Source organism: Rhipicephalus microplus, chromosome X (assembly GCF_043290135.1).
Source record: "Rhipicephalus microplus isolate Deutch F79 chromosome X, USDA_Rmic, whole genome shotgun sequence".
NCBI lineage: Eukaryota > Metazoa > Arthropoda > Arachnida > Ixodida > Ixodidae > Rhipicephalus > Rhipicephalus microplus.
The window spans coordinates 237,270,892-237,291,680 of NC_134710.1; the positions used below are offsets into that span (position 1 = coordinate 237,270,892).

At 42.9% G+C, this 20,789-nt stretch overlaps 1 protein-coding gene and 3 non-coding genes across 4 annotated transcripts in view; all 4 read right to left on the reverse strand.

The window, feature by feature from the left end:
• Positions 1-20,789, reverse strand: part of LOC119187779 (uncharacterized) — a 353,057-nt gene that overhangs the window by 193,684 nt on the left and 138,584 nt on the right. The window lies entirely within an intron of this gene.
• On the reverse strand, positions 19,443-19,515 carry TRNAT-CGU (transfer RNA threonine (anticodon CGU)). Its single transcript has one exon. It is a non-coding gene; the product is annotated as a tRNA-Thr (tRNA).
• On the reverse strand, positions 19,918-19,990 carry TRNAT-CGU (transfer RNA threonine (anticodon CGU)). The gene has a single exon. It is a non-coding gene; the product is annotated as a tRNA-Thr (tRNA).
• On the reverse strand, positions 20,386-20,458 carry TRNAT-CGU (transfer RNA threonine (anticodon CGU)). Its single transcript has one exon. It is a non-coding gene; the product is annotated as a tRNA-Thr (tRNA).

Sequence of the window (20,789 nt, forward strand, 5' to 3'; positions counted from 1 at the left end):
TCATAAACATAAAATTACCATCAGCATGAGGTGGTACGCGCTCAATCACCGTCCAAGCACCTGGTACAAATATATAGTGAACCAAAGAAGCTTCCACGTGCAACCCCAAATCGGTGTTTCTGTTTGTATTATTCAGTTTCACAGACATGTTTCTCTTTCGTTATATTCATTTCTACCTTTTTCTTCCTAGTTTTCCCGTTCTTTCTCTCTCTTTCTATTTCCCGCTTGCTTCCTCTATTTTATCAATGTTTACAAGTAGTTTTGCCTGCGTTAGCCCGGGCCATGGAGCAAGAACCCTTGAGGAGGCGAAATTGCGCTCTCTCGGGCTCCCTGAAAACGTCATGAAATCGGGCACAGCACTTACGCGCCCGCTGTCGTGCAACGCCGCTAGCGGAGGAGGAAAGACGCCGCGCCCCTCTCACCGAGCTCACATTCAAGGCCACTCCGCTCCGATTCGCCGTTCGCGCTTCAAGTTCAACTGGGTGTGCATGTGTGCGCCTTCACCGGCTGCAAATTATGGCACGACAACGTCAAAGAGGTCGTTTCGCAGAAAGGCTGGCGCGGTTAGTTTTGAAAGAAAAAAAAATGGCCCCGTGTCTGCATGTTTCACTGCAAATGTCACCGAAAAACAATAGTCTTGCGTGTGGAGACAGTGAACAAAACGTTTATTTGATGGTCTGAGCAAGAAAATCGGTGAATTGTATTCTGGAAGCGCTGCATTAGGGAGCCTCGATCCGTGCAGCGAAGGCGAACGAGCGCAATCGAGGCACGTTAAACACTAGCACCATCTCGCAGTGATTTTTGAAAACGAAGGAAGGCGTGCGCGTCCGTCCGATAAGGTGTATAACGCAAAGCGATGGGCAGGTGACACCACGGTGTCGTCTTAACAAAGCGTTGGAAACACTTGACATTTTGAGCATCGCGTTGCACTCTCTATGCGACGTGATAAACGCTAAGGTCCTTAAAATTACTTGTGTGCGCCTTTTCTAGTGAAAAGGCACACATACAAAACATCGACGTGTTGTTATGGTGTCTCAGATATGCGCTATGATTGCTTTTTAATTGACAATCGCACAAGTATTAACGCTGAACCTTGAGCAATATTTGTGGGCGTTGCCGATGGGGTTGGCCGTTTTAGGTATTGCTTGGTGCCTTTAAAGAGACCGTTACCGTGGACAAACAGACAGAAGTACAGACAGAAAGACAGACAGGCAGAACAATATTTTGGCGTCGAAGGTCTCTAAGAAAGACGATCGTCTTTAAAATCAGCATTGCTCATGACAGCAGAATTGAGAATTGTGTAAATGTCTTACGTATTCGCCATGGCATGTCACTGTTCAACGAACAACAATGTTGGAAGCTGCTTCGAAAAAAATACATGAATGTCATGGAGTGTCATGTAACATGACCACCGAAAGAGACCCACGCATATGCTGAACTTTCAATTGATTTTTAATGTACAGATTAGGTTGCGTGAAAAAGGTTTTTTACAACTTATTCACAATATTTCCGCAATGAGAAGCAGAAACAACGAAAAAAAAAACACGCTACTCTTATCAAAACCATTCTTTTTCAAAAGTCAGTCTTTTCATAGCTTTGACAGCTTCTTCTTCTCCTGGGCCCCTTTCTGCTTGTTTCGTGCTTCGTTTACGCAGTGTAGTAGTTTTATGCGTATTCCTACGTAGTAAAGAATTTCTGCGACAACGTCATTTTTGTGTTCGCAGCATGGAAACGTGAAGTCGAAGTTTTGAAGAACTTGGTCAACATTTCCCCAAAAAAGGTCGTTATGATCCATGTTTTTGGAGAAGAAATCTTCTACAGAGCGAATCATTTCGCAAAACCGCGTGTTTGAATGAGCTAACCCAACTCTTGATTTGCAGATTGTCAGAGATGCTTGTGGCAACGTTGGGGGTCGCAGAAGAAAGTGGCTTTCTGCAGAGTTCACACGGCAGCATCGTTTTCATCTTTCTTGACAGAAATCCTGTGATGTAATGCAAGACCGAGTTGACGACTTCAGAGCTTATTTGGCTATCCTGGACAGCATCATCCAAGTCCCAATCATCTGTTTCGACAAGTCCGTCTAACTTGGCCTTTAGCTGCTCAAAGTGCGAGGGGCCACCCTCAGCTTTCTGGAAGATCTATCGAAACTCTGAAAAGTCGAGGGCAGGATTTTCTTCAACAACTTCGCAGTCTGCAATAAGACCGCAATAACTTCGCAGGACAGTGCGGAAAGATAGAAGGCACGGCGTCCGGTAACAACACTGGTCGTTTCGGTTTGTCAAGAAGAACTTCGCCACCAAGCTCGCCATAATAGCGCCGCCGGTCAATGTCACCGCCCGAGAAGTACTTCTCACAGACGTAGTCTTAAGGTGTCAGCGCGCGATCTTTCTTTTGTATGGCGCTAGCCCACACTTCCAACTTCGCCGGGTCACTAGGAACTTTGAAGGTAATTACCTTCTCCTTGCAGGATGCGTAACCACTGCTGCAATTCAGTACAGCACGTTTCCGCCCCATCCTGAAGAAGCATTTCTCTAATTAAACAAAACACTATCCTCTGTCGCGGTGCGAAAAGCGCACGCAAATGGTCAGCGCCACCGGCGCAACTGAAGCCACTGTGCACTAAAAAAAAAAAAAGAGAACGCCGTGACAGCTTAGGGAAAAATTTTCCTCCCAGGCCAACCACGCATGCGCGCCCACAACGTGCGAGCGAGCAGCGAGAAGCGCGTGCATGCGGCAGGCGTCGTCTGCCAGGCCTTTTCGAGCAGCTCGTTTCAGGTACTTTGCGGCCGTAATTCTGGCAATATCAGTTTGTAAGTGCTGCTAAAACATTTGTTTCTCCTAGGCATTCATGTTACACCCAAAACCTTCAAACATTTTGCAGTGTATCAGGCGCTATCCCAACTTTTATGCATCGCGTTCCTAAAGCGCGTGTAGAAGATGGCAACAGGCCGAAAGCGTCAGCTGCCGAGCGTTGCCGTAAACCACATCGCTCCGTGACACTATCACGTCGCCCTCGCCCGCTGGCGCGGCCTGGGTGTTTCTCCTCCTCAAGTACTTCTTTCTCCGTGGCCCAGGCCCTTCAAGTGCTTTGCCCTTAATATCATCGTCAAGGCGCTCAAAAAGCAAGAGAAATAAGGCTTCTCTTTGACATGAGTGTGCACTCAATACGCCACTAATGCCTACGCTATATGCGGTATCGCCTGCGCTAATGTCATCATGAAATCGCGGGAAGAACAAGACGAAGAAGACCTTTCTGACACGGGCCCGCGCTACGAATCACTTTGGTATTGTAGTTTTTGCCTGCATTACGCTAAGCAGTGACGAATGCAACTGATCACAGCATACGACAGGCCGGCCCACCAAAGTGCTCTGCACTTATAATGACATTGTCATACCAGATGCACGTGTATAACTTTCAAGGCAAAATCCCCATACTTCCCTGCCGCGGCGGCCTAGGTGCTGTGGTACTCGGCTGCTGAACCGCAGGTCGCGGGATCGAATCCCGGCTGCGGCGGCTGCATTCTCGATGGAGGCGAAAAGGCTGTAGGCTCGTGTGCTCAGATTTCGGTGCACGTTAAAGAACCCCAAATGGTAGAAATTCCCAGCGTCCTCCACTGCGGTGTCTCTCATAATCATATGGTTGTTTTTGAACGTTTAACCCCACATAGCAATCATAAATCCCCATACTTAACACTCATCATGAGTTTTATTAATTGACAAACGCTTCAATTATCATAAAACTGTACAAATTTACCGTCCCAAAACAATAATATGATCATGAGGGACATGGTGTTGGACGGCTCTGAAAATTTCAACCCTTGGGATTCAATAAAGCGCACCTGAATTCAAGTACGCGGGCTTCAAGCAATGTCACCTTCATTCAAAATGCGGCCGCCGCAGCCGGGACTTCATTCCGCGACCTACGGTGAGTAAGTTAGCGGTTGATTCACATCCAGAAGACGAAGAAATGATACATTCTCGCTCCTGTAGTGCTAATGAAGAAACGCCTGAAATATAAGGCTTTTTTCGCAATAAAGTAAATATGTAAAATCGAAATTTTGTGCCGCTATTTCAAGCGCATAGTCCCCGCGCCTTCCGCAATACCAAAAAATGACAGTGAAGCCAGCACAACTTCTGAGTAGCAATCAATCGGCCGTCAAGCGCAGGGGAAGTTGCTTGCATGAAACGTGAACGCCTGTTTTATTTCAATCAATGTCTGTGCAAACGCGTGCTCTCCGACGGGAACCGTCGGTCCGCCTTCAAAGAGTGGCTGGGATGCGACGCATCATGTGGAATAGGGCTTTAGGTAAGGCCGCTTGCATCACACGTGCTTCCGAGCGCTTTCCCACGAAGACGCGATGAACGTGTGTCCCTCTCCGATATCACACGTCTGTCATATTTGTTCTTTCATGCTCACTCTTTGTGGCTGGAAGCAATGCCGCCGCCACCTCACGGCGCCAGTTATACAGCGGCGTCACGGTGACGCGTCCCTATTGGTGGCCCGCATAGCACCACGAACGGCGACACGCTATCTCAAAACACCGTATCACTTACAGAGCGCCAGCGTCACCGCTAAAATTGTTATCAAGAGGAATGCAAGACACCGCCCCACTGATCTGTACACAACTTAAAAAATTATATTATTCCCGTCGTGGGACGCTGAATGGGGGGCTCATTTCCCCATGACCGCAAAGCCCATGCGAAGGCAATAGGCGGTGGGCGGGAGCAGGAAAGAGCTAGAGGTGAGGGTGGTAAACGGCTGGATCGGTTGCATCTGGCTGGCATTGATAAACTAGAGCAGATGCTGGCGAAGGTAAACACAGGCCGCCAACAACATCAATGCCAACGGCGACATAGGAGAGCAGGTACGAGGTTTGGGATGATAAGCGAAGATGAAATCGCCTTCAGCACCACTAACTCTGTTCTCCGAGTAGGCCTTACATCATGCCTCCTCTTTACCGTCCACTCTATCCTTTCCACGCAGCTCCTCCCTCCCTCCGTCACCGTGTGGTTCACTTTTATCGTCTCCAAATCAAATATACCGGCCGGCTGAACAGGGACCGCGTGATAGCGAAAGCTTTCGCTCCGCATGGTGAACGAGCGCTCGTGAGGCAAGGCGATACTGCCCTGGGAAGCACCAGCGAGAAAAATGGAAAGAAAAACAAGCATAAGTCTGCAGCAAAGTAAAAATAAATTGATTGGGAAGAAGACAAACCAGGCACACGCTAAGCGCATAGTGAGGCATGCCAACAGGTCCAGTCAGTAAGAGGGACGGCGACGATGCAAGATTGGCTGCTGCGCGCGTCTGGGAACGAGCGGGCAGAAAAAAAAACATGCCCCGGCCGGCCTACATTGCAGTCGTGCACCGGACGGGCCAGATCCCGTGATGCGCTTAAATTTCAAACGTCCCCTGTTTACGGCATGGCCCGTCCACTCTCCTACATACTGGCCGCCTCAGCTCCCTTTCTCTCTCTCTTTCTGTGTTTTATTTTTTTGTCTCGGCGCCTTCTTTCTGCTATTCGAACCAGGTGCGGCGGCACTGGTTGCGCGGTCTGGTCCGGCGCGCTGTGCTGCTCATAACACGAGTTATGCGAGTTGCATGTCACCTTCACCGCACTTACCATTCCCGTCGTCGGTCCATGCTAGAGCGCTGCTTACTCACGCTCGCGGATACTTTTCAACATTTCGACCTCAATTCACTTCCACTTCTGCACGGCCGCGCAAGTTAAAACATTTCCAACGTCGATGCCACATACTTCATATGTGCAACGGCTACACAATGTTGTTACGAGAAGGGAACGTCAGAACAAAACAAACCTGAAATGGGTGCTGATAGGTCACTGTGTCCACTATTGGAAATGAACAGTCAAGGTTTCGGTAAACGTATTCAATTTCACCTTGTTAATTTTTTTCAAGCAAAATAAAAAGATGCTTACTCGCACTGCTTCACTAGCACTAGCCCGTTTGCTGGCGCGGCGTACACATAAGCTTGAATTGCAATTATAACACATGCATTGGTATTCAACGATTAACTCGACAGTTTATTCTAATAATGAAAGCTAGTGCACCGAGTACGCCAAACGATAATATATACTATAAATACGAGGACGCGGCTGTCTATGCAAATGCTTACAATATATTCACAAGCACACCCGCTGGGAAGCTGGCCATCCAAGAAGGCAAAAGACGAGCCGAACCCGAAAGCGAGAGCAAAAAAAAGCTTAGTTTTATATTGACGTTCTGAACCATAAATTCCATTCATGACATTGTTTGCCCTTCTCCAGAGAACACCCGCTTTTAATTGGAATGTTCCTAAATGGAAATGTTCTCGTTTTTCTAAACTCAACCAAGTATAGATATATGCGCACGCCGGATGCACTAAAGTCTGTTCCATATAAATTTCCCGCGCCGAATGAAAGCCTTTGCTTTTCTTTATTTTTTATCCATAAGATTCAAAACATCGTGTTCTTTCCCACGATTTCATAAGTGCTTCAGCATATTCAACCCATAAAGCCACACGTCCTACCCGTTAGATCAGGTCACATAGCATAGAAAGCTTTCCAATAGGTGGCACAAACCTTCCCCAAGGAAGTAGCGTCGAAGCCACCACGCATGCGCAAGACACAGACAGCCTCTGGCTTTTGCATCGGCAACACTATTGCACCAATTTAGCAGGGACCAAAAAAAAAAAGAATGCCCAAAAGCTTTCAGTGAAACGAACGTGGCAGCGTCCATCGAAGTGATGGTTCTCGCCAAGACAAAACTGACCGGATTTCTGAGCAACGTTATAAATAAGCAAATGTTAGTATCGGCTATCACTTGCTAACAGTCTTATATATACAACACAAGTTGTTGCAAAAATAGCCTATGTTTATAGATCAGATCAAATCCCGTTTATTTGGGTTTTATATGTTCCAATGTTCCCCCTAAATGCTTTCATTTTGGTTTGTACATGTGTACACACACATGCAAAACACCCAGGTCGATAGAGAGGAGTTGAAATCCCCTTTTTCTCCCGGAAAAAAAATTAAACATTGCTGCGAGCCAGGCAGCAGCATCCGGTATGTCTGACCTAGAATGGAACATTCTCGTCAATTTCTGTGCCAATGGCGCGCATAGCCATGGTTAACGGGTGTTTAAAAGTAATACCAAGGAGCGCACTTCGACACAATTTATACGTACATCCAACATAAAATTTTTGTTCTTCAATTATGTAGGATATTATGCTGCAATGAGGGTATATTACGGCTTGTGCGAGTCTGTATTGGCGTGTGTGCTCGCATGCGTTTACTTCAAATCCGATTTTCAATCACGCTTGCGGCATATAACGCAAGTCTACGGATTAAACTACTTTAACTAAAGAGGTGTACATAACTTGCGTAGAAAACCAACACGCATATGAGAATAACCATTGAATGATTTCTAACGAACTTTTTAAAGAAAATGACTGGCACACACCACAATGTTTGAAATAAATATGCACATGTCACATTTCCTTGGAAATAATTTGAATTCTGGAGTGGAGCCTAGTTTTTATATAAATGGCACCGTGAAACTGACTCTCTCTGATATATACATATATATATATATATATATATATATATATATATATATATATATATATATAGGCAGGCATGCTGGTTGAGTGGCCGTAGCGTTGCATATAGTCAAATAGATCCTCCGGGAGTGGTTCACAACGTGGTTTCTTTCGACTTTTCGGCCTAGAATCTGACCTGATGACCCTTACAAAAATCCTATATATGGACTTATATAAAAATCCCCATATATGGCTACATTAAGAATTGGGCATATCTGGCCCATATGTGGTATCCCCATATATGGGCCGTATATAACCTGATATGTCCAAATCCTGATATAGCCATATATGGGCCTTATATCCCCATATATGGGTGTTGCTGTATATGGCCATATATGGCTATATATAGAAGCATCCATATAAGGTGTTATATGGATGCTTTCATATATGGCCTTATATGGATACCTTTATATAAAGCCATTCAAATGATTCATCTATATTAGTTCAGCTTGTGTCACCGGCAAAAAATATAGCTGCCCAAATCATTCTTCAGCTAGAAATATACCTGTTTGTTGAAAGGTCTGCATGCAGTCACTATCGTCTCTAAAACAAAGGCAGTACATACCCCCTGAAGATTCTTGTTCAATTAAGTTATCCTCAATATATCTCAAGTTATTCTCAACAACTATTTGCTAGAATGTAACTTGGCATCATATCTAAAGCTTGTGGTGGGCACATGTCACTGTTAGTCCACTTTTCCTGAAGAGATACATTCCTTGTGCTTAAATATATTGCTTTATTATCGACCCTTTTTATTTATCTATTTATTTCATTACCCACAGCAGCAATTGGCATTACATTGAGGGAGCATTTACGAAAAGTAAAATAAAAAAATTACATAGCCAAACAAATAATCAAAGTCACCTGAATCACAATCTGCAAGAGAAATTCATATATAAATCGGAACATGTTCTAACATATAAATCGGAACAATTCTAACATGAAATAAAACAAATATTTGGGAGTGTAGAGGCAATGCTAGAAGGCAGCTGGTTCCATCTTGTAATTTTTTTTGGTAAAAAATCATTTTGAAACACGTCAGTCTTGCATGCGATTATTCTTATCGCTAACCTATGGTCAACACGGTCTGAGACATAGTACGGTGCAAGTAAATATTCCGCTTTATCGATTCCGACTTGACAAAAATAAATAGCATAAAAGAACCCAATTTGAGTTTCGTAAAGATATCTTTCACAGTGTGTTATGTTTAAAACTTTTCTCGTGTGTCAATGGAGCGTCCATAGTCAGTCAAAACGAAATATTGACTTGCTATTGACCGTATGAACTGCGGGTGCATTGAATAACTTAAATGAGTTGATAATCAAATTTTAAAGAGTTCGGTCGAAAGTGATCGGTATGCAAGCTTGTTATGTACAAGTATTGTGATTAATGACCTATAGAACGACTGCTAAAACTGGTGTCTATAGGTCTCTGTGTGCGTGGGAACGGAGGCATTTAACAATATTTCTTGCCAACGGGACACTAAAAATGTACTTTGTAAACGTAATCCACTTTCCGTTTTGCCAATAATGCATCATTAATGTAACAGTGGTAAAGAGCTCATTCTGCAAAAATTTTGGTGTAGACATCGGTGGCTCTCCATGAAAAATTGTCTTGTCAATGATCTAAAATTGAGAGAATGCAAATAAAACAAATATTATAAATTTTCGGATATGAGTGATGATCGAAATCATGCAGGCAATTTGCATGGCATGCAAGTTCTCTACCACACAGCTATGCTTCTGCTTGGAAATAAAGCATTAATAACTTCCTCTTGTTTAAATGCAAGGAAAATAACTGTCATGCTTAACAAATACATGTATCCTGCATACAGGTTTCACAACACAACATTTAATATCGCAGCTATATTGCATGATACAAGCGTGCATTGTCATCAAGCATCACAACACGTTATTACCAACGTGACTTCGCGGTCTAAAGACAGCCAACCATTACAAAAGGCACACTGGTTACTGCACGTATTCCCTCACGACTGCGTAGTGGGCGCATAAAGTTCTAAAACATTTTACACACATTATATTGAGAAGCACGTTCTGCTGGGCGAGTTGGTACTTCATCTTAACTTAGTTGCGCGAAAAAAATTTGAAGTGTGAAAGGAAGACACCTGGACACAGCGCACACTAACAACTGAAACTTCATTGGAGAAAACAGACATATGTATGCGGTTACGACAACACGTGAGGTGGAAAAAAAATGATTAGATGAGCAGACATCTGATCATTTTCTTTCACAGTGTGGACATCGTGTGATGGACGGCACTGCGCTGTCATGTGGGAAGTATTATTTAGAATTTATTTATATAATTGTAGATCACAAAGCTTCTCTAAAGGAATTAACAACCATTCTCTAACCAATCATCATATTGTTGAGAGTGTGGCTGCGCGCCCTTGTTTGGAATACGGTAGTTAAAGCTAGATTTAGTGACACGGTATAGCGCGGGAAATCGGAGAGGCGTATTTCATAAACAAAGCTGGGGATTCATGTGTCACGTAACTCTCACTTATGTTGCTTGCTACTGAGGTAGCTTTCCTGGAAGCGCATCATTTATACAATCTGTCTGCTCATCTAATCCTTTTCTTCCACCGCACGTGTTCTTGTAACCGCATATATACGTATGTCTGTTTTCTCCAACAATGTTTCAGTTGTCAGTGTGTGCTGCATCTAGGTGTGTTCCTTTTGTATTTTAATTTTTTCGCGCAACTCAGTAATTACATAATATTTCTTGTTCTTTAAACTGTGTTACCCGTTTTTTACACAAAATGCAGTCACGTGCGAAACCTTCATTGTGACACTTTCAACCTTCTCAATTACGCAGTACTATTCCACAATTAAATTTGTTCAAGTAGCATCATGCAATAAAGAGTACACACTAAGTGATTGAATTACACACAAGAAACATGATCGATAGTGCTGTCACGTTCAACTGTGAAAAACGGAGCTTAACGGTCCCCCAGTTTTTTCACACAGTAGCAAGTTCTAATGCATCATACCATTTTATTTGTCGGCTTGCGTAAAAATATCTACAGTGCTCACGGATTAAAACGTGACATCACATTATTTTGTGTAACTATGTATGCGGGTATGCGCAGTTCCTCAAAATAACCAAGCGATGTTGCCACATCAGTAACGATAATGTCGCCTGTGATGTACGCATTCCAGTCAAATTTACACTTATATCACCCTGATTGTAGATGGCGGAAACGAAATTACGGGCTATTCTTAAGTTTTTCCTTTTGGATCCGTGACATTGCACCCTGTTTTGAAGAATCAAACTAGCAACAAAATTTTAACTGCGTGTCCTTATCAAAACATACGTAAATATAAAAACAAGTGGAACGTAGACGAAGAAAGATAAATTCAAACGCAAGACAAATTCAAACGTGGGCTCATAAATCTCATGACACCCTTGGAGTTGGAGATATGCAACTCTTTTTCATTTGTAATTGCGCAAGTTGTAATTTATCCTTGGTTTTTCCTCAAGCGTTAAAATGAGAAAAATACAACACAAGTATATTTACATCAATATACTTATGAAAAGTACAATGGCACAAAACCAACATTTTCCTGACGTAGATTTTTTGATTAAATAGAGCACTGTCTGGATCAAGTGAAAAAAAAGAAAGTGTTGTCATATCACTTAAACAAAACAGCCTAATGACGTAACCACGATTAGCATAAAGTTATTTACTCAGCAAGCATGCAATGTGGTATGTTTTCGAGTTATCATAATATTTATGAACAACGTGCGAAGGTAATAAAAATGATGAACTTACCTTAACATTTAACCGAGACTTGTCTTTAAAGGAGCCTGTTAATCCTGATAACCCATTCACACCTTAAAGCCACCACGTGCATTCGTACTGCTTTAGGAAGAAGTTTTGAAGCAACGCTTGCCCGCAAGCGTGGGTATCCATTTTCTTCTCGCACGAAAAGTTGACGATCGCCAATCCAGCAGCGTACAGACGCACACGCACACAAAAACACTTCCACGTCCGTCCACAATTTCGCCACGTACAGCGAAGTAGATTCCTGAGAGCTGTGTGATTATCTTGTGTAAATTGGAGCAGTAGTTGAACACAAAATAAGAGCAAAAGGAATGAAAATTAACAAACTCGATCAGCACAGCACCCAAGACTCCGGCGAGCAAAAAAAAAACATCAATGACGCGGACGGATACAGTGCACGCAGGCTTGACAATGAACATTGCAATGGACACTACATTACTCCTTGAGATCAATGATTTACGCACTTTTCACTAGAACTAAATTTTCCTGAGCTTATTGGCGAACGACGTTTCATTTTTCAACTATTATTGACGCAATGTTATTACCATACGACTGAATGTTTGTGCAAACTATTTTCTTCGTCGTTACTTGAAATGGGCCGCGGCACTCTCTTTCCTGCTCTGTCCACAGACTGGTGTAAGCCACGGCAGGGCTTCACGGTGCCTACGTGCGCTCCTTCGAACAACTTTCTCCGAATTGTCCACCCATCCGATGGGCGCCCTTTTTTTGTATTTTTTTTACTGTGCGCACCCCTTGCAACCTAGCAGTCAGGCGAGTTTTTTCGTACAATAGACTCAACTTCCTTCCGCGGGCCCAGAAAGCTGCACGTGCAAGTCCTTTGAGACAGGCATTCCGCGGAGCTGAAATCGCTGCTTCGTGTACGCTGGCTACGAAGGCGCGTTTCAGCCGAATTATCATCTTATTTCGCAAGCATTTATAATGATAATAATAATATTCAATCAACCAATAATCAATCAATCATTTTTAGCCTACCCAAGAACAACCATATGGTCTTTCATGCTGGCGCGCGCGAAAAGAAAACAATAACAAACAATACATTACAGACTGTCCACAGAAATGCAAATCAATAAAAAGAGCAAAGACGAGCAGTCGAAAAGAAATCAACGCACAATGAAGACAACAAATAAAAGAGTAGATATTCATGGAATGGGACTGAAAAATAATGTAGAATATACATAACCGTGCCGAAAGCTTCCTGAAAGACGGAAAAGGGAAGAATCTGTGCATGTGCAAAGCTACGTTAGGACAGGGCAGCCCTCACTGACAAAAAGAAAATGACTGTAGACTATGAAAAACATAACGAATTAAGAAAGTTGACGTTAGATAGACTCAGTATTCTGTAAAGGATAGAGTGTTGAAAGAAGCTGGCAGGTACATGCAACGGTCGATTCTCTCTCAATAACTTATGCGGAGTTTCAAAATTATTACAAAAGAGAAGGGCAGAATATCTCACCCTGAACTAGCTTGTAAAGAAATAACAGCTCAGCGCGATTTTGCCGGCCGTTAACTGATGGCAAATATAATATTCTAGCAGTGTTGAAAGGATTCTAGTGAAACGATGAGGGTAAATGCTTATGAAATTTTTCTGGACTCACTCAGTGGCGCTACTGCTGGATTTAGCAGGGCCATTCCAAATCAAATATGCATATGTACTCAAATTGACGACGACATATCGCGGTGTACAATTTGTAGAAGGCTGTAGGAGAACCGGATTCTCGCGAGATGTTGAGCCAACAGGAAGAGAATGAAGGCCTCGCATGGCAGCACATTTAATGCAAATAGAAAAAATTCAGCATGCTATCAAAAAGAACACCAAGATAACTGATCTCATAAAACTTACATAACGACACAGTATGACAGCATATGAATTTGCTGTTGGACGTTTTGCGAAATACAACAACAACAACAACATTAATAATAATAATAATAATAATAATAATAATAATACACTCATAACATTCTGACATGTCCGAAAATATCTAGCCACATTGAATGAAATGCCAGTGTCCGGGTGCCCATGAATCTCTATACGCGAGTGTACACTTGTCAGTTTGGTGGGTATGTACCGGCATACATATCTTATAAGTGCACTACCACGTTGGTGTTGAAAGGATATGTTCGCAAGCAGTTTGAATCGTTACGCGCCTGCACAGCAAGGGGCTGTTTACATAATGTAGAGTTTGGCTTAGGTATCACGCCAGCCCGCAAAAAATGTGTCATACTAATTGTATTCACAAGGCAATGTTTAGGCTAATCCTGATGATGGCACGTGCGCTTTAGTGACCTCGACCAAGTAATGACACACCGACACAAAATAGAAGTTTTGTGAATTCGGCAGCCTACGTTAAATGTTGCTATAAAGCTTCAGCATTTCATTACATTGTCCATTAAATATGTATCACATGTGAGTCAGCTGCACCTTTTTTAACGTACATGTCTATGACGTGAGATTTATTTGACGCTTGCAAACATTACACTAAATTAATTGTTCACTTGTGCAATCATAAAATTTTCGATAAATTTACTATGTGCACAGCCAGGAACATTATACGTAGCCAAAGGAAACGCAAGATGTATTTTTGCAATAAATTAGTACAACTTCCATCTTGAATGTAATCATAATGGTGCCTGGAAGTTTCATTCACGTAAGCTCTTTTTGTTTTTGAAAATACTCCCTTAAACATTGCACTGCGCATGCAATTATAGTAAATAGCTGCTGAAAGCAATCGCAGATGAGGGGGTCAACAGGATTAATAGAAATCTTGTTATATGAAGGGAGCATATAGCCATCAAAACTTTCAAATAATCAGGAATTTTGTCCACCGATGTGGAAGCTAAAAGCGCATTGAAATTACTATTTCTTGCTGCCACTTTAAACAATGCATTAATGTGAACAATATAAGTTGCATGCATTTTGTCTTTACATAATACTATATAGGATTGCTCTATAATAATAGTGAGGTTCGGAAGCTTCAATACGTTTTGTGACTTGTCCCGATTCCTTCCTCGTAAAACATGTCTGCTCTTGTATACATTATTTACGTCGTATTAATTGCAACTTATTGTTTCAAACCTAAAGGCCATGAAAAATGTACGAGTTAAATTACACAAATGCATGCATATATGCATTCAACTGAGTTGCAACTATCACGTACACAAAGCTGGCCTGAAATTTCGGTTTTTTTGCACGGCAGAAGCAACATATATATTGAATACTCCCATTGTTATGAAAAATAAGCAGGTCAGCTTTGTGTACAAATTGTTATATATTACAATTTGCATAAAAGTGTGATCACGGTGCTAAATATATACGTGGTTCATCCCAAATAAGAGAGCACTTCCACATATAAGGATCCACTTGATATGTTATATATGGTGTGGCCGTGCCTTATTTGGCCGGATTTGACTCCTTATATGGGCCAACCGCGTCATATATGGCCGTATATAACCCCATACATGATCCGACTCCGCCAGATATACAACCATATATGCTTATATGTGGCCACATATGCTGCCATATATGCCTATATATGGCCACATATGCTGCCATATATGCTTATATATGGCCAGATATAACTTATATATGGGCCATGTATGGCGTTTCCGTAAGGGGAAGACCAGAGTCTAGGCCGAAACTTCGAAATAAACCACGTTGTGACCGCTCACGGAGGATCTACTTGACTTATATATATATATATATATATATATATATATATATATATATATATATATATATATATATATATATATATATATATATATATATAGCTAGCGAGTCCCACCAGTGAGTCAGAGATCGGCGGCAACGGCTTGCACGGCAAACTCCAGTGCCAAACCCACTCAACAACAGGGAGCCGAGGGACACAAAGAGCCATCCAGGGTCCCAGCAGTGACGACGTCGCCACTCCCACCAACGAGGCCTTACAACACCAGGCGGAAGAATGCGGCGAAAACCAAGGCGGCGGCTTCCAAATGACACGGGGAAACAAAAGGTACGGGCAGTCTTAAACACGCATGGTCTCACTAATTTCTATCGATTAGGAAAATCATTGAAAAGCGGGTGCAATACGAAAAACACGCGGAACAACTAACCGAATATCTATCTCGCGAAATTGCACCTAAGGGCCTCCGCCTAGCCTGCAACCCCTCAATGTCTACACTAAGTGAAGCAGAAAGGGGGAAGTGGGAAAAAATATTACTAGAAGCGTCCTTGCAACTGACTCGGGTCATTGCGGACCATAGTGAGCGTAAGGCCGCCGAATACAGTGTCACGGAGGCCACGCAGAAATTGGTATCTAATCTCGGAGAGCATGAGGCAAGAGAACTGGAAAGATATGAACTAAAGAAGACAGGCGAAATTTCAGTAGTAAAAGATAGAAAATTCAAGCGGGACTGCAGTAGCTCCACTGCTCTGCAACAAGAAAATAGGAATGAGGCCGTACAAGAACGCCAGCGACCACCCGTACCACAACCTAACTTTGAGGAGAAAAATGGGAACTCGAAACTACAGTGCAATTCTAATCAAAACATCCTTACTCTCGAATATGACGCTGACACTCCCGTGCCACGTGATAGCCAAGAGCAGCCAAAAACTTATGAGAAAAATGTCCTCAATCTGTCAAACACAACATTCACACCCGCTCAGCTTCAACTTTTGTCGAGAGGCTTAACCTTTTGTTCATCATCCAGTAGATTCAATGATTTTGAACTGTACCAAGACCACAATAACTTTGCGCGTAATCTCCGCCTCCATGAATACTTTCATGATCGCAAGGACTGTACGGACGAGAATAGAGTGATTGGTGGTGACAAATCATGGTGTCCGGGTGAGCTGAGGGACAAACACCTCAATATGTATATATCAGCAGTTCAAAAAGAGATCATCAGAGCGTATGGAAAAAATCGGCCATTTCGAAACAACATATCAAAGTCAGAACGAAGGGCACTCGATGAACTACGAAAAAACGCTGAAATTACTATCAAACCGGCTGATAAAGGGGGCTGCATAGTAATTCTAAACACGTCGGACTACTTAAAGAAAGGGGAACGACAGCTATCAGACACAAAATTCTACAAAGAACTTCCAACTGACCCGACTCCCGAATTTGAAAGGGAGATAAAAGTAACCCTAAACAATCTCCGCCGGGACGAGAAAATTACCGGCAAAATGTTAAAAGCAATGTTACCGGCCCATTCTGTTCCCGGTCGATTCTATTAGCTCCCCAAAATACACAAGGCAGGTAATCCGGGACGTCCGATAGTATCCAATAACAGCACATCAACAGAAAATATATCAGAATTCATCAATTCCTTAATAAAAAACATCCCCCCAAATTTTCCCTATTACCTAAAGGACACAAACCACTTCATCTGCGAAACTTCAAGTCTCGACATCCCAGGCGGCAGTTTTCTGGTGACCATGGACGTCTGCTCACTGTACACCAACATACCCCACCATGACGGAATAGCGGCTATGGTTTCTGAATATGCAAAATCTGGCTCATCAACTAGTGTAGGTGGCGAACTACTGTTTACACTTCTTGAACTTGTACTAAATTATAACCATTTTGAGTTCAATGGCAAGCATTTCCTTCAGGTCAGTGGCACTGCAATGGGCACGAAAATGGCCCCAAACTTCGTGGGCCCCTTTATGGCTTCACTTGAAATCCCATTCATTGAGGGACGCACCTTGAAACCTTTCTACTACAGAAGATACTTAGACGATATTTTTATGATATGGAACCATGATGAGGGAAGTCTTTTCCGCTTCATGGAAGATTTTAACAAGTGCCACCCGTCAATAAAATTCACGCACAAAATTTCCAAAACTAGCATTAACTTTTTGGACGTCACTGTCACGGTCGAAAATGACCGCTTGTCAACAAACCTTTACAAAAAGCCTACAGACCGTTAAATGTACCTACATTTCAACAGCAGCCACCCAAAGCATTGCAAAACGGGTATTTCATATTCTCAGGCCTACCGGTACCGAAGAATATGCACCGATATGCGGGAATTCGACAGACACGCGGAACACCTAAAGCATTCCTTATTGAAACAAAATTATCCGGAAGACATTATTGACGATGCCATACTACGTGCTCGCAACGTGAACAGGAATGATATTATTAAGGGACCAAACAGAGTATCTAAAACGACTTCCCAAACGAACCTTGTACTAACTTATTCCTCATCAGCGCCACGAATCAACAACATACTGTGCCGCCATTTCAACATAATCAGGCAAAGCAAACGACTAACTTCTATCTTCGCGAAGCCACCTCACGTGGTGTACCGCCGGGATAAAAATCTGAAGGACATTCTTGTCAGAGCAAAAACAACCCCCCCCCCCCCCCAAATTTCAATCAGGGTGCCATCCCTGCGGAAAAGCTCGATGCAAGGTATGCCCACAGATGGTCACAACACGTGAATCCAAAGCGAACTTCTCGGATTTCAAAGTCTCCATTACTGAAAGCCTTAATTGTGACTCCAGTAACGTAATATACATGCTACATTGCAACATCTGCGGACAAGAATATATCGGCCAAACAGACACGCCATTTCGGCTGCGGTTCAATAATCACCGGTACCACGCCACTTCACTGCCGAAGCTACCTTTATCTAGACATCTGCGCCTGCCAAACCACAGTTTTGAAAATATCAGCGTAACTCTTTTGCAGTCCGGTTTCTCAAACAGACGCGAGCGCGAAAAGCGTGAGGCATATTTTACTTTCAAACTTCGAACATTAGTAGCCGGCATCAACGAGGACCCCGGTAAACTCAACTGCCTCCAAGAAGTAAGCCAGAAGGAAAGTGGTGACAAAGATTGATAGCTGGAGACCATGCTTTTTTCTGACTGACTCGTACGTGTACACTGTCCATTCTTGTTTTTGTTTTTTCTTCATTCATTTTTTCTTTTCTTCCTTTTTTTCCACATGCACATACAAAATGTTTTCGTTCGGCCACCACTTGATGACCATTGAAGGGAAACGGACGAAGATTAAAGGTAAAAAGAGCCGACCGACCCATTAACGGGAAACCCTTCCTTTACGCATGCCGCACGCCGACGAACCCATTACGGGGAAACCCTTTCTTTACGCACGCCGTCACGGACCCTCCCGGCACCGCGGCGACCATCTTGGGTGGCCCGACACACGTCGAGAACTGAACATGATTGATATGTGGGGTTTAACGTCCCAAAACCACTATATGATTATGAGAGACGCCGTAGTGGAGGGCTCCAGAAATTTAGACCACCTGGGGTTCTTTAACGTGCGCCCAAATCTGAGCACACGGGCCTACAACATTTCCGCCTCCATCGGAAATGCAGCCGCCGCAGCCGGGATTCGAACCCGCGCCCTGCGGGTCAGCAGACGAGTACCTTAGCCACTAGACCACCGCGGCGGGGCTTGAGAACTGAACAGCACGTGATAAGAAACGTATGTGGACGTACACGGACAGTTGGTTTCGTTCTCAGTGTTGACAGTGGCTCTTCCTCTTTTTTACTTTCCTTCTTTTCTTTCTTTTTCTTTTTTTCTCTCCCCCCTTTCTTTTTTTTAGTTCCCTCTCACTCTCGCAAACATGTTTCAAGGCGAGAGGGACGCGGCAGCAACGAAGTTTGGAAATTCATGTCAGTATAACTCATACCCTGATGAAGGGAGGACCCCTCCCGAAACTGTTGGGAAATAAATATATTTATCCTTGTTGACAACGCTCCCGTTGTGCCATATCCTATACCTTCACAAAGACTAACTGGCCCATTGAATTATTACTCACACACACACACACACACACACACACACATAGATATATATATCTATCTATATATATATATATATATATATATATATATATAAGGGAAAGAAGTGTATACCTAAGGGCTCGTTTTTCCGTGTTTTAACACAATAATAATGAGATATAACAGACAGTAATGCCAAGGAATGTACAGGGGAAGTTACTAGAACCAATGGAATGTAAATAAGAAGAAAGAAGAAAGAAAAGTGGATGAAAAAATTACCAACTGTGAGCAGGAATCGAACCTACGACCTTCGAATTACGCGTTCGATGCTCTAACCACTGAGCTATCACAGCGGCCCTCCCTCCATCCACTTTTTTTTTTTTTTTTTTTTGGTTTATCTGTGAATTTAGAAGTAGGAGCGACAGTCAGCGCCATCTATAAGCCAAACAACGAGTGTGAAAACACTCTTATGCGCATGTTTGGCGTCACGTAGCACGTGAACTTATTAGGAGCAGGCAGCTAATTAATTGTCCCTCTTGTACAACCTAAACACACCAAGTCTGCCAGTACGAGACCCTCGTTCAATGAAATAAGGGAAAGAAGTGTATACCTAAGGGCTCGTTTTTCCGTGTTTTAACACAATAATAATGAGATATAACAGACAGTAATGCCAAGGAATGTACAGGGGAAGTTATTAGAACCAATGGAATGTAAATAAGAAGAAAGAAGAAAGAAAAGTGGATGAAAAAATTACCAACTGTGAGCAGGAATCGAACCTACGACCTTCGAATTACGCGTTCGATGCTCTAACCACTGAGCTATCACAGCGGCCCTCCCTCCATCCACTTTTTTTTTTTGGGGTTTATCTGTGAATTTAGAAGTAGGAGCGACAGTCAGCGCCATCTATAAGCCAAACAACGAGTGTGAAAACACTCTTATGCGCATGTTTGGCGTCACGTAGCACGTGAACTTATTAGGAGCAGGCAGCTAATTAATTGTCCCTCTTGTACAACCTAAACACACCAAGTCTGCCAGTACGAGACCCTCGTTCAATGAAATAAGGGAAAGAAGTGTATACCTAAGGGCTCGTTTTTCCGTGTTTTAACACAATAATAATGAGATATAACAGACAGTAATGCCAAGGAATGTACAGGGGAAGTTATTAGAACCAATGGAATGTAAATAAGAAGAAAGAAGAAAGAAAAGTGGATGAAAAAATTACCAACTGTGAGCAGGAATCGAACCTACGACCTTCGAATTACGCGTTCGATGCTCTAACCACTGAGCTATCACAGCGGCCCTCCCTCCATCCACTTTTTTTTTTTTGGGTTTATCTGTGAATTTAGAAGTAGGAGCGACAGTCAGCGCCATCTATAAGCCAAACAACGAGTGTGAAAACACTCTTATGCGCATGTTTGGCGTCACGTAGCACGTGAACTTATTAGGAGCAGGCAGCTAATTAATTGTCCCTCTTGTACAACCTAAACACACCAAGTCTGCCAGTACGAGACCCTCGTTCAATGAAATAAGGGAAAGAAGTGTATACCTAAGGGCTCGTTTTTCCGTGTTTTAACACAATAATAATGAGATATAACAGACAGTAATGCCAAGGAATGTACAGGGGAAG